The 14,456-nt window shown below is 37.6% G+C and overlaps 1 long non-coding RNA gene across 2 annotated transcripts; it reads right to left on the bottom strand.

The window, feature by feature from the left end:
* Window positions 1-1,479: 1,479 nt before the first annotated feature.
* On the bottom strand, window positions 1,480-12,961 carry LOC106553339 (uncharacterized). Of its 2 annotated transcripts, XR_001313855.2 has the most exons (6): window positions 12,553-12,961; window positions 11,071-11,164; window positions 6,695-6,895; window positions 5,608-5,698; window positions 5,045-5,178; window positions 1,480-1,750 (listed from the first exon to the last, which is right to left on the bottom strand). It is a non-coding gene; the product is annotated as an uncharacterized LOC106553339 (long non-coding RNA). The 2 variants fall into 2 exon arrangements; XR_015697873.1 differs by having other exon boundaries at window positions 5,608-6,895.
* Between the last annotated feature and the right edge of the window lie 1,495 nt (window positions 12,962-14,456).

The raw sequence follows: 14,456 nt of genomic DNA, 5'->3' as shown, positions 1-14,456 counted from the left end.
TAATATATTTTTAACAAAAAGAAAAACTTTTTCTAGTAGTAGAAACACATGGAAGTAATAAGGTAGGTAATAATTCCTATAACCCACAACTAAGGCAGGCTAAGTTAAAAAAGAAAGCTTGTGTAACATTCTAGTGATGTTACTCATATCCTTATGAAACCAATGTCATGATTTGGCCTATTGCTTGTTATCAATCAGAACATTAAAATATGTGACTCAATAGTAATTACAGACATTCCACAAATATATGTTAAGACCAAGAGATCAAATATTTCTCTCACAGAATAGACTAAGCTATTGGCTGTTTATTGGGTCAGATAGGCTTATGTAGGTGTTAAGTCTCTTTGTATTCATTTATGGCTTAGCAGACAATAACAAGTAAATACTGGTGAGAAACATACACCCTGCTTTTTAACCTTTTTCCTAATTTTGCAATTCATTTTTGTGGAAATTGTTCTTTACTCTATTCCCATTTATTTTATACATTCCATGGGAGTAACTATTTATTCATTTCTATATGATTTTATACCTTATTAATTTTACTGGTGAAAGACTTTCAGAGACAAATTAAACTCTTAGATTTACTTGAAAATAGCCCATTAACCTGAAACACAACAAATTACTTGTTGGACGTATCCCTTTTAATTTCAAGAAATAAATACACTGAAGTTTTCCAATCTGTGGCCTTTTAGGAAACTTCTGATGATCTATAATGTCCCGTCAAAATAAATTAACCTGGCCAAAAGTTTGCAAAATTATCAAATTTCACAAGGCTTTGATACTCTTTCTTGAAATCTTACAGAATTTGGCATTTAAAGAGGTAATCCAAAGTTTCATGCAGTTTGGTGAGCTCACCTGATTTGAGCCATCACAACACATGCCTGTGTGCACACATACACAGAGTTTAAATTTCATTTTGGAATGCTACCTATAGGATATCATTTGTGGCATGATATTGAAAACTTTGTGTGGTGATCCCAAAAATCTTTCAGTGTACTGATTTATAGAAAAGTACTGCTGGTTTTCATTACAGATATCAACAGTGTTTTTTTTTAAAGTAAAATAGTTTCACAACAGAATCCCTTATTATTCTAGTTTTGTTACATAGCTAGAGAGCTTTGTGAAAATCAGAAACTGCATGTATTATTTTTGTGGAAGAACTCCATATGTTCCAGCAATTCCCAGACGATTCAAAGTTTCAATTAAGAGATGTATTCAAGCTGTTATTCAGGGAATCCTGCAGTTCCAAGGACATTTAACTGGATTCCTCAGTAAGAAATAACAATAGATGCTTTCTTTTTCTAAGATAAAATATTGGCCTAGTTAAAAATCTAAACCTAATGAAATCAAGTTATAATCAAGCTTAATGATGATCAAAGGTTTGTTCTCTGAAAGATGAACTCAGAGCTTTTGTATTGTGAGAAGAGAGCACATTTGGAGAAACCCAAAGGCAACTCAACTTTCTTGGGTTTTTTCCCCCTTCATTTTGGTAGTTCATACATTACATCTAAACATAAAACCATGACCTAATTGCATAATATTCGTTAATGATTAGCATTACAATGTGGTTGGATGATAGTTTGTGATTCTGGGTGTAATACAAATCTGGGTATCCATTTGCTTTACTAGATGCATCAAATCTTCATGTTTTTTTCAGTCAGCTTTCAGATGGTGCAACAGAATGAATGAATCTGTGATTCTGTATTAACAAGTGCAAACACTTCAAAAGATGGACGGACGGACGGGTAATCTAGATAGATAATTTACTAATTTATTACTCTTATGACCATAACAACAAAAACTTTGTCATACTAAGGAAAATTTTACAGTTCCTCATTCATAACTTTCTCTAAAATTACTACATAGTTTAATCCTCATATTTTTTATTTTCCTTTTACTGTTTTAATACAGAACAGCCAACTTGTTTTACCATATACCCCATGTGTTACCCAGCCAACTAGAACACATTTACTAAGAGATTCTACAGATTAGCAATTAACTATTTCTGGAATCTCTGGGGCAACATTTAGTGTATGTTATGTGTGTGCCAGGGGTGAGTTCCGGCTGCTGCTACTGCCGGTTTGCTTGTTGCACGCTACGCGTGCATGCACAGTACTAAAAAAATTGCTTCTGCACATGCAGGGGGTGTGGGAGGCCAAGTTACTACCTACTTGGCCGAACCAGTAGGAACCCACCTCTTGTATGTGCATTGAAAGAGAGAATCTTATACTACACGCTACATGTGTGTATAGTGCAACATCCTCTCTTTAAATTTCCCACTAAATATTACCATTCTCCTCTCCTAGACCATCAATACACCTCACCTAAAATCTACACTTCACACCCACATTTACCCTGGCCCCACAGCAGACTAACAATGTTGTTGTAGTCATATATTATGTTATTGGTGCATTGGCATTGACTGTTGTTCTGTACACTGTTTAAATAGTCTATAAATTCATAAATAAATACACTAACTTAAATCTATCTCACTAATGCATTATGAATTAGATGACGGCAATGTTATGGAGAGATGGTAAAACAAGGGGTTAATATATTTATATATTTGGTTAGTTATGAGTTGCAACACAGTCTTACTGAGTCTGCAAAAACAGATTTAATGTTTAGAGTAAACCAGGATAAGTAAATTCTAAGAAACCCAGATAAAAAGATTAAGGAGCCACATTTCACGAGTTACCTCCTTTGGAATATACTTCTCATGAAGGTATTCAACAAAGTAGACCGCAACCTACTTTTGGTAAGCTAGAAAAAAGTGGGATAAATAGCCTCACCATCAGATGGATTTGTAACTGGATGATACTAAGCTGACAGGAATAACCAACACCCTAAATGACAAGCTCAAGATCCAGATGGATCTTGACAGATTTGAACACTGGGCCCTATCTAACAAAATGAAATTCAATTAGAGAAAAGTAAATCCTTACATTTAGGCAAGAAAAACCAAAAGTACATATGTAGATTGGGTGAAACCAGGTATATATATCATATTTCCCCCGAAAATAAGACCCTCTAAATAAGGGCTTGGCCTTATTTTTGGGGAGGTCTTATTATTTTTCAGGTGTAGGAGGCAACAAGCTCACCAGCCCCCCTCTCTCTGTCCCACCACCTGCTTGCCTGCGGCCACAATGATCCAAATTCTCCTTGCATCCTGGCCTTTGCCTGCCCTGCTTGCTGGCTGCCAAATAGCTGACTGTGCTGCTCTGGCCTCGCGGGGGGCTCTTCCTGGCAGAACACGCACACACACACTCACACACACACACACACTCCCCTTCCAAGGCAGCCACATCACTAACTTGCTTTCCAGCTCCATTCTCTGTTCCACGTGCAGGACAAGAAAAGTAGACTGTATGCCTATGGCAGTGGTGGGATTCAGCCAGCTCGTACCTATTCGGGAGAACCAGTTGTTAACTTTCTAAGCAGTTCGGAGAACTGGTTGTTGGAAGAAATCTCCTTTTGGTTTTTTTCCCACTTTACAGGGCTAATCCTGTAAGGAAGGCAGGAAAGAAACATTCTGGTTTGTTGCTCTGCTTACAGAAACTGCCTCTCCGATTATCCAATGTGAATATACAGGTGAGAAGCGATCTCCTGTAGGCATGGAAATCCATACACTTGGGATATCAGAAGAAGCCCTGCAAGGAGATGCTGCTGCCGAAATGTAGGAAATCCCCCCCTCCCCTGCAGATCATCCTTTCAAAGAGGAGTTTCACCAGGACGAAGAGGTGGCTGAAGGTAGCGTTTGTGTCTCCTTCATCCTGGTGAAACTCCTCTTTGAAAGAATGATCTGCAGGTGGGGGGGGGGGGAGATTTCCTGCACATCAGCAGTGGTGTCTCCTTGCAGGGCTTCTTCCGATGTCCCAGGTGTATTGATTTCCATGCCTTCCTTTCCTGTTTTGTGGACGGAATTTCCTGCTGTGACTGTCACCATTAAGTAAGGAGGGCATGAGGCATTTGGGTTGTGTTGCTTGGCTTCCAGATTCTTTTGCAGTCACAATTGGCTGCAAAAGCAACTGGCGCTTGCTGGAGGCAGAGACCTGAGTGGCACCCGCGAATCAGCTGTTTTGTTAATGGAACGGCTCAGCTGATCTGATTAAGGGGCTGAGAAGCCCTGAGGTAACGAGAAAGGGAAGGGCTGCCCCCTATTCTGGTTAAACCCACCCCTTCACTAGGGCTTATTTTCAGGTAAGAGCTTATATTTTTACCCATCCCAAAAAACTGGCATGGCCCTAGTTTCAGGACATGTCTTATTTTTGGGGAAACACGGTGTATGTGTGTGTGTGTATGTATGTATTTATGTATGTGTGTGTGTATATATATATATATATATATATATATATATATATATATATATATGTATATGTATATGTATATGTATATGTATATGTATATGTATATGTATATGTATATGTATATGTATATGTATATGTATATGTATATGTATATGTATATGTATATGTATATGTATATGTATGTATATATATATATTGTAAAAATGAGAAAGTAAACAAAGAAGAATATGTATAAAATAATAGAATGGAAAATGGAAAACCTGAAATCAGAAAAAAGAAATACCAGTAACAGAAAGCTGTAAAAGTGTAATTGTGATTTTAATGTTTGGAAAATGTCAAATAAATTTTTTTTTAAAAAAAATACCTCCATAAAACCTTAGTAAGACCACACCTAGAATACCGCATGCTGTTTTTGGTCACCACACTATAAAAAAGATGTTGACACGCTAGAAAATGTGCAGAGAAGATGATTAGTAGACTGGAGGCTAAAACATACGATGAACAGTTGCAAGTACTCGCCATGGCTAGTCTCGTGAAGAGAAGGACTAAGGGAGACATGACAGCAGTGTTCCAATATTTGAGAGGGTGCCACACAGAAGAGAGGGTCAAGCTATTTTCCAAAGCACCCAAAGGCCAGACAATAAATAATGGATGGAAACTGATCAAGGAAAGATTCCACCTACAAATAAGAAGAAATTTGCTGACAGTGAGAACAATCAACCAATGGAACAGCTTACCTTCAGAGATTGCGGGAGCTTTATCACTGGAAGCTTTCAAGAAGAGACATAAATTTCATAAATGGTGTAGAGTCTCCTGTTTGGGCAGGGGGTTGGACTAGATGACCTACACGATCCCTTCCAAATGTGTTAGTCTGTATAGGACATAATAGGAAGTTTTAATTTCTCAATAATCAAATAGAAGTCAATTAAAACAGCTATTCTGTTTTAAGAAATGTGATCCCTTTAATTCTTACTAAAATAGGTCCTAGAAACGTTAAATGGTTGTTCCAATCAAATATTTACTTAGTGCAGGAATACTAACACAATTCCTGCAAGATGACCCAAAGATGGCCATCATCTTTAAAAGCAGCTCTGACCATTAGGACATTCTTCTGATGTCCAAATAAAATCTATTGCCTCGGAATATAAATCCATGGATTCTTCTCTTTGTCTTCTTGAACAATGCAGACAATTATGTGTCATCTTCTACGCAAAAACCCTTCTTCTACATAAATATCACCATAGTGGATTTGCAGGCTTCTCTTTTCCATGTTAAACTTTGCCAGTCCTGCCAACTGTACCTTATAAGTGTTTCCTTTTGGGTCCTTCATCACTTCTCTTGCTGTCTTCTGAATACAGTCAGTTCAACACTTAACACTTACCCTTAGCTTCCTGTAGAATTGTAAATACAATGATATGGATGTTCAGCTAATCATAGCATAGTTTAGCATCCATTATGCCATTTTCTCTATGAGAATATCATGAGAGATTTTCAACTATTAATCTGGATGTTTAGTGTTTTTATTGTTTTAAAATTTTATTAGTATTTTTAATTGTAATATTTGTTTCTTTTCTGAATCTAAGTCTCCCAGACTGAGATGGGGGTAGTTTAGAAATTGAATAAATAAACCAGGAGTGTCAAATTCAAGGCCTGGGGGCCAGATGCAGCCTGCAGGGTGCTTAGATCTGGTCAGCAGGACTATCCTGGCCCGCGGTGCCTCGGCCAGTGAAAACAGAACTCCATTTGGTGTGGCAGAGGGTTGCAAGAGGCCACTGCAGCTGGAAATGGAGCTTGGGAGCCCGTTTTCGCTGGCAGAGTGCTTGGGCCATCACAGGCGCCCCTGCCACAAGGGACAATGCCCACCCTGGCCACGCCCACTCCAGTCCCCTGAGGTTAAACACAAGCCCTCAATGAAATCGAGTATGACACCCCTGAAATAAACAAATAAATAAATATTTTGCCAAAACCAATGTATTTATATTGTTGTGATCAAATAAATTAGGCACACTGCCTAAAAGGGACAAGGTTATTTTGATGAATCCACACTGATGCCTACAAAGGAGTGCATTTTTTTTCTAACTGCTACAGTAGTTAAATCTTTATTCTGTTATCTATCTGTGTATATAGAGCCTTGTTCAGAATACTGCATGTTTATGAAACAAGTAAAATTTAGTTTTACCCAAACATTTATTCAAAAAAAGTGTTAGAACTTCAATCCACTTGAGTATTCTTATATGTGTTAAGTTATGTTGTCAGTATAGAAAACTTTGGAGGCACCATCTTTTTACTTACTAATAATTTTAGGTTCTACAAACCTGTTCAGACAAGCAAATATTCAAAATAATGTATCTCTTCTGTCATCATTCTGCCCTTGAAATTTTACTTACCACATTGGTGTCACACAATGTACTCTTCAGAATAAACAGGTTTTACTACTTATTTTATGCAGGATGCTAATTATTTAGCTCTTAAAGAGTCTCACAAAATTGTAGTTTCCCTAGAAGCAGTCTGGTTTGGTCTTAAACCAGATTAGGTTATTTCTCTATGTAATCCATTTTTTCGTAGTCATTCATATTGGGAACAGGCATCTATCAGAGAAAGAGAGGGGGGAAATGGGTATTAGGTACCATTTTGCTTGAAATGCATTAGAATCTTTCCCCCTATTCCAGGGATTTCACCCTTTATCTAGAGAATAAGTTCTATACCAAGAAAGTTAATTTTATAGCTAAGACATGGACCATTAATCACTAAGAGACAACAAAACCAATCTGATATTCTGTTGTTATTTATCTGTTCAATATATAAGGTTTATTATACAACAAATTAAAGCAATAAAACTGTAAAAAACCACACACACATACACACTCTCCCTCCCTCCCTCTTTTGAATTCTTTTTTTCAAAAATGATAGCATAGAACTTTGAAGTTTGGGCACTAAGGGAAACCAGAAGAAACTAAAGATTTTAATTAAAGGTGAAGAATTCTTAAATATGATTTACTAGTAAAGAATGGAGCAACATATTTTAATATTGAATGTACTGAAGGATACTTGTGAATAATCGATCCAGAAATGAATTTTTCCATAACTTATTTTAACACAAATAAAGTTTGTGTTTAAATAAGTTATGGAAAAGGAATGGGTTTTACCAGAAAAAAATGACACTGATCTGAAAATAGATTTAAAAATGACAGACTTCAAGAATGGTATGGAAAAATAAGCTACACCAGATACACAAATGAAACTGGCTGGTGTCTTAATAAGGCAAAGTAACAAATCAAAAGTGCGACCTGCATGATTTTCTTATATTGGATTTACAATCGAGACTTCTTAAAATTTTGAAAGATTTTATGAAAATGGACAAAGAAATGAAAAGAAATCAAATTCTAGGACGTTATTTGAAGAGTTTAAAGAGCAGTTAAAAGTAAAATAAAAAATATGTAATTAGATACAGTGCATTCTCTGGTCATTCTTAGGGGACTTTTATGATCAGGACTGAATAAGGATTTAAGGATTCAATTCTAGATAAGAAATTAGATTTGGGGAAAAGAGATCATTTGTTGCATTTTTTTAAAGTTACTAAATTGTTTATAGGTGTTCATTGAAGAAGTCATTTATATATTTTTATTGTCTATATTCTTTTTTTTCTTTTTTTTTCTTTTCCCTTTTTCATTTGTATTACTTTTTTATCTTTTCAGTTGCCATGTTTAATAAATATAGATTTAATAGGGCAGGAAAGTATAACTGCAGAGAGGCAGTCCCTCCAGAAAAGCATATTTTGCATAGTTGCATAAGCTCAGCAAAAAACTCATGCCATATGGATAAACTGTCTTCAGGACAGACTACAGACAACAGAGTAACAAAATTACTGCACACTTTTCTGACTATTGCTTTGAGCAGAGGTGGGTTCCTACTGGTTCGGCCGAGTAGGTAGTAACTCGGCCACCACGCCCCCAAACTGGTTCTATCGGCAGCACCATAGGTGGCCATCTTGTTTTACTACTGCGTATGTGTGCATTGCACACATCAAGCGCGCCAATGCATGAAGCGCGTCCCTGAGCAAACCGGCAGTAACAGAAGCCAGAACCCAGCCCTGGCTTTGAAGCTTCTTAATAGATTTACAGATTAAAACTAGCAATATATCTGTCAAGTGCAACCAAGAAACCAAAATATTTTGGCAGCTTGAATGGAAAGATACACTGCCTGTAGTGCACCCATATGGTGCAGGTATTCCTCATTTACTGACTGAGTTTAATGATTCAAAATTAAGAGGCAATAAACTAAAAGCTTTGTGACCATGACATCAATCCATTATTGCTATAAGGGTGCTTCGCAAATGGCACACATTTATGACAGTTTCCTATGATCACGTTATCCCTGCTTATGGGCTTCATAACTAGCATCAGAAAGCCCAATTGTGGTTACTAAGCAAAGACTACCTTTTGCATTTCTTAAACACTAAAGAAAAGAAAACTCATCAACTACAAGACTTACTTGTTGAAATCAAAGCAAACAAGATTTACTTATTGCAATCAAATAAAAACATCAAAAACATTCAACAAGGCAGGTTGAAATGTACACTCATCTGATATATCCTCTGCCTGTTAAATCAATCCAGCCAATGAGAACAGAGGGAGAAACCACAGACTTCAATCTTTTTTTTTAAAGCTAACCACAGTGCAATCTAATGTTCTCATTCTCCATGTTACATAATTATCTTACTTTCTTTTCTTTTTAATATATGTTGAGTTGTTTAATTATATTTCATTCTGAGACAAGTTCTTATTTAGAAATACACATCAGTAATTGAAAACATACATTATTTCATTTCTGTGTCTAATTTTCCCCCCAAACAACATAAAATTGCATGCATGAGGTCTGCATGATACTTTTCATCTTTGAATTAGTGCTGTGGGTGCAGTAGTTAGAATGCAGTATTTCAGGCTAACTCTGCCCACTTCTAGGAGTTTAATTCTGACCAGCTCAAAGATGATTCAACCTTCCAAGATCGGTAAAATGAGGATCCAGATATGTTGACTCTGTAAATTGCTTAGAAAGGGCTGAAGTGGTTATGTTGTGGCCTGACCCCGGGGGGGGGGGGGGAGGAGGGAGGAGAGAGAGACAGAGACAGAGGCGGAGCCTGGTCCATCTGTCAGCCCTCAGATGGAGAGACAACAGCCTCCTAAAGGCTGTGCAGACCATTTTTGCAAAGGGGGCAGGGTTTGGGGAGGCAAAAAAATGCTGTGTTCAGTGTATAAGACGCACACAGATTTTCACCCTCTTTTTGAGGAAAAAAGGTGCGTCTTATATTCTGAAAAATACGGTAAGTCTCAGTGCTATTGCTATTAAAGAGAAATAGAAGGACATGCACCAAACAAAAGAAAATAAAGTCCACATACACTTGTTAAAAAAACCTTAATGCTAGTATACAGGTTGTCCTCAATTTACTACAATTTACAACAGCACTGAAAAAAGTGACATGACCATTTTTCACACTTAAAAAACTGCAGCATCCTCATAGTCACATGGTCAAAATTCGGATGCTTGGCAACTGACACATATTTATGACATTTAATGTCCCAGGGTCATGACCCTTTTGCAACCTTCTGAGAAGCAAAGTCAATGGGGAATCCAGATGTACTTAACAATTGTGTTCCTAACTTAACAATGGCAGTAATTCGCTTGAACAACTGAGGCAAAAAAGTCATAAACTGGGACAAAACTCACCTAACAACTGTTTCACGTACCAACAAAAATGTTGAGCTCAATTGTGGTCATAAATCAAGGACTACCTGTACTTTGAAGAAAAAAATACCTTCTTCGGGGGATTATGAATGATGGAAATGTCCTTTTATAATAAATATTTTGAAGTACCGTAATAGTTTCAGATAAAATATGCACAAGGAACACATTAACCAGCGTGAGACAAGATCATCCAAAAGCTTTTATATGTACAGTTTCTGTTGTTTATCTGTGCATTGATAGTCACAGCTGAATTTCAGTAAGGATGCTTAATCATGTCTTATACTTTCAAAGCATAGTTCTGACTGTATAACTTAATAGTAAACATGCTGAACAAAGAATACTTTATTTCCTTAGTAAGATAACAATAGGTTTAACACATACCTACCAAGATAGTACACATAATTTGATTGTTAAATTATTTGTCCTGGTTTATTTTTTAGAAAAATATATTTTTATTATTTACATACAGGTACTATATTTTTTGGAGTATAAGATGCACCTTTCCCTCCCCGAGAGTGTGGAAATGTTGGTGGGTCTTATACACCAAATACAGCTATGTTTAGCCTCCCAAAGCCCCGCTCCCACATTCCATTTTTGCGAAAAACGGGCAGTTTTTGAATGAGCCAAGGTGGCGCAGTGGTTAAATGCAGCACTGCAGGCTACTGCTAGATCAGCAGGTCAGCGGTTCAAATCTCACCGGCTCAGGGTTGACTCAGCCTTCCATCCTTCCGAGGTGGGTAAAATGAGGACCCAGATTGTTGGGGGCAATATGCTGACTCTCTGTAAACCGCTTAGAGAGGCCTGAAAGGCCTATGAAGCGGTATATAAGTCTACTGCTATTGCTATTGCTATAAAAACTGAGGCTTTTTGGCCTTCTCTCAGCTCCCACAGCACTCTGCAGGCTTCAGCAGGGCTGGGGCAAGGCAGAAACGGGGGCGTTTTTGTCTTGCCCCAGCCGTGCTGAAGCCTGCAGAATGCCTCTGGCGGCTGAGGGAAGGCAAAAACTTTTTTTCTTACTTACCTCTTCGAAATCTTGGTGCATCTTATACACCGGTGTTTCTTATAGTCCGAAAAATACGGTATATCGAACACAGTATGACCATCCTCGATTTCATCTGCCATAAAAACCAAAGTGAAAGACAAATAACATATATACTACTTACACAGTGCTAGTCTTGTACAATTATTTTTGACCAATACATATATAATACCTCATTCCAGGTCTACTTAGCCTAATTTTTTTCATGTTCCGACTCCTACCGGGTTTTTTCAGCCTTTGATAAAATCTGTTCCATGTGACAAGATATTCTGTCTCTCCTTTGTTTTTTAATTCTAACGTTAGTCTATCCATCTTTGCACATATTAATATCTTCCTTATTATCTCCTTTTCTGAAGGGATGTTTTCACTTTTCCATTGCATACACCATTCTTGCTGCTATCAGGATGTGAAGTATTAGGTATATTGACCCTTTGCTATAGCCTTCTGTTATAATACCTAATAGAATTATTTATCCTGCTTGATCACACTACTTCAGATGCTAGCATTAGCAACAAGGCTTAGATTTATATACTGCTCCTTGGATAGCTCTGAGTAGTTTGCAAATATCATCATATTGTCCTCAATAATCTGGGTCCTCATTTTATCTCACTTTATTCCAAAGTTTAAATAAAGTTTTAAAGAAAGAATATTTTTTTCAGTAAAAAGAAAAGCAAAATAACCCACTGTTAATTTTACCTGCTTGACATTAAAATAGATCTGTTAAGAATGCAATTTTGAGCACAGTTTGTTGACTGCTCAAAGGGAGCTCAAGTAATAACAACGGATTGAAACTCAGCCTAAATACTGATTAGAATGCATTTGTCCACAATCTAGTTTCCCTGTTGGGCTGGTTTCTGAATCACAATTTTAGCTTGAAAAAGCTAGTAGTTAGCCAATACAATCTACTAATACCTTATGGATAATTATACAATAAGCAGAGGTCTTCAAACTTGGCAACTTTAAGACTTGTGGACTTCAACTCCACAAGTTGAAGTCCACAAGTCTTAAAGTTGCCAAGTTTGGGGACCCCCGGGTAGTAGTAATCAAATTTATGGGTCTGCATTGACCATTTATTGTGGCTATTCCTTTCATAAAACGCTGCTCTGGTCTGCGTATGCCGGTAGGCGTAATCTCTTTCAGCCCAGATAGCATTGGTTAATTTTAACCAGTGGTAGTCAACCTGGTCCCTACCGCCCACTAGTGGGCGTTCCAGTTTTCATGGTGGGCGGTAGGGGTTTTATCTGATATAGAAGCACTTTTCTTTTTAAAATTTAATTGACTTCCCTACTTTATAAATCACCATTACTGTGGAACCGGTGGGCGGTTAGAAAATTTTACTACTAACAGAGATACAAAAGTGGGCGGTAGATATAAAAACGTTGACTACCCCCGATTTTAACTATTATTAAAGAACAAACGTAGGTACTGGCTGTGCCCAGGACACTAAAGGTCATTTTCGCCTACCTGAAGTCTTCCAAATATACTGAAACGACAACTCTGGTCATTCTCAACTTGTCCTTTGGCCTCGTTGGCCTTTGAGAATTTAGATAATTGCACTCGCAAAAGACTTGGAGGGCACCAAATTGGATGCATTTTTAAGAGGCGGCCGCATTCTGCTCTGTACGGTAAACTCCCCAGAGGCTCATAAAAATCAGGCGAGCAAGGCGATTTGCTGGTGGCTACCGCCTTACCCATCCACCCCCCAAAAAACAAAAAAACCTCACCACACCCTCAATCCGTAGAAGCACGTGGGCGCTATTACAACTTTATCCACCCACCCCTTGAAAATTGGCTTCCAGCTAGCTAGGAAATAATTGCAGTTTGTGACTTAAAGCTACGCCGCCCGCATCCGACTGCGCACTTTGATCCTTTGGCTGCTGGCGTTCGCCTGAGCGTGACGTCATTTCATTCATTCTCGGACCGAAGGAGGAAGAGGGAGCGTTTGAAAACCGACACGAAAGGGGGGCCTACGCCGCTTTGATTAGCTACCCCTATCGGTTAAACGCTTTCAAACCCATCCATTCATTTCAAGGCAAGGCTTTCGGTTAAAATGTATCGATGCTAGAGGTAGATAAAAAAAACGATTTTATTTTTTTTAAATCGTTTTTCAGTACTAAGATTTCTACGTATCGAATAAGCTCAATAGGCAATACCCCCCTCCCTCCCCCCGTTTCTTGAATCTTAGTGGTGCAGTCCCTTTTGATATTCCGCTAGGAATCTATCTGCCTCGGGCGAGTGCGAGAAGTGTGGATGCTTCTGGGTCTTAAAGTCCATTAATTTAAAGTACGTTCTTGCTTCCCCGTGGGCAGGGGTTGAGACAGAGAATTATTGTGTTTTTTTTGCATGCATATCGTTCTTAAATGTTTATCTATGAATGCTAAGCAAGGGGCATTGTTATCCTGATCCTGATCCTGATCCATCTTAGATATTACCAGTAGAAACTTTCATGAGCAGAGTTTACTTCATTAAAAGGAGTGAGGAAGGGAGTTGTTACTCACAAAATCATATGCATTTAATAAAAGTCTGCTATCAGACCCATGATTTTTTTTTCTAGGGTACATCAAAAAGGTTTTAGGCTATATCAAAAGGTCTCTATAAACACAAATGGGTATTTAACACGTGGCAGTTTTTAATACATTTATTATCAAACATTTTAGGAATGACTACACAAAAAGAAAAAAAAAGAAAAGATATAGTGGAGGGAAAATAAAATATCCCTAAATAAACAGATTTGCAATTGTCACAACATTTAAAATGTATCACTTGAAAACATTTCTTTGACAGTTTTGTCTTAAATTAGACTTATTGAATTTTTCCACCAGTCTTCCAATTGTTGCATTGTATTTGTTTAAAATTTTGAATCCAAGATCCTTTATTTGTTCGGTGTCTGTCATAGTTAACAGCAATTTACATATATGCAGTACATGTCGTCCTTGATTTACAACCATTCCTTTACTGACTGTTTGAAGTTACAACAGCACTGAAAAAAGTCACTTATCACCAGTTTTCACACTTATGACAGTTGCAGTATCTCCACTGTCATGTGATCAAAATTTAGATGTTGGCAACTGACATGTATTTGGGACAGTTGCAATGTCCTGGGGTCATGTGATAACCATTTGTAATTTTCTGACAAGCCATGTCAATGGGCTAAACCAGATTAGTTTAATGACCACATGATTTGCAGAATCACAAGTGCAGTGATTCACTTAACAACTGCGGCAAAAACAGTCACAAAATGGAGCATAACTCACTTAACAACTACCTTGCTTAGCCACATACATTGTGGGGTCATTTGTGGTGTAGAGCAGTGGTCTCCAACCTTGGCAACTTTAAGACTTGTGGACTTCAACTCCCAGAGTTCCTCA

The sequence above is a fragment of the Thamnophis sirtalis genome, unplaced genomic scaffold (genome assembly GCF_051295495.1).
Source record: "Thamnophis sirtalis isolate CommonGarterSnake01/CBP01778 unplaced genomic scaffold, rThaSir2_p1.2 scaffold_10, whole genome shotgun sequence".
Lineage (NCBI taxonomy): Eukaryota > Metazoa > Chordata > Lepidosauria > Squamata > Natricidae > Thamnophis > Thamnophis sirtalis.
This window is presented reverse-complemented; position numbering and strand designations above follow the sequence as displayed.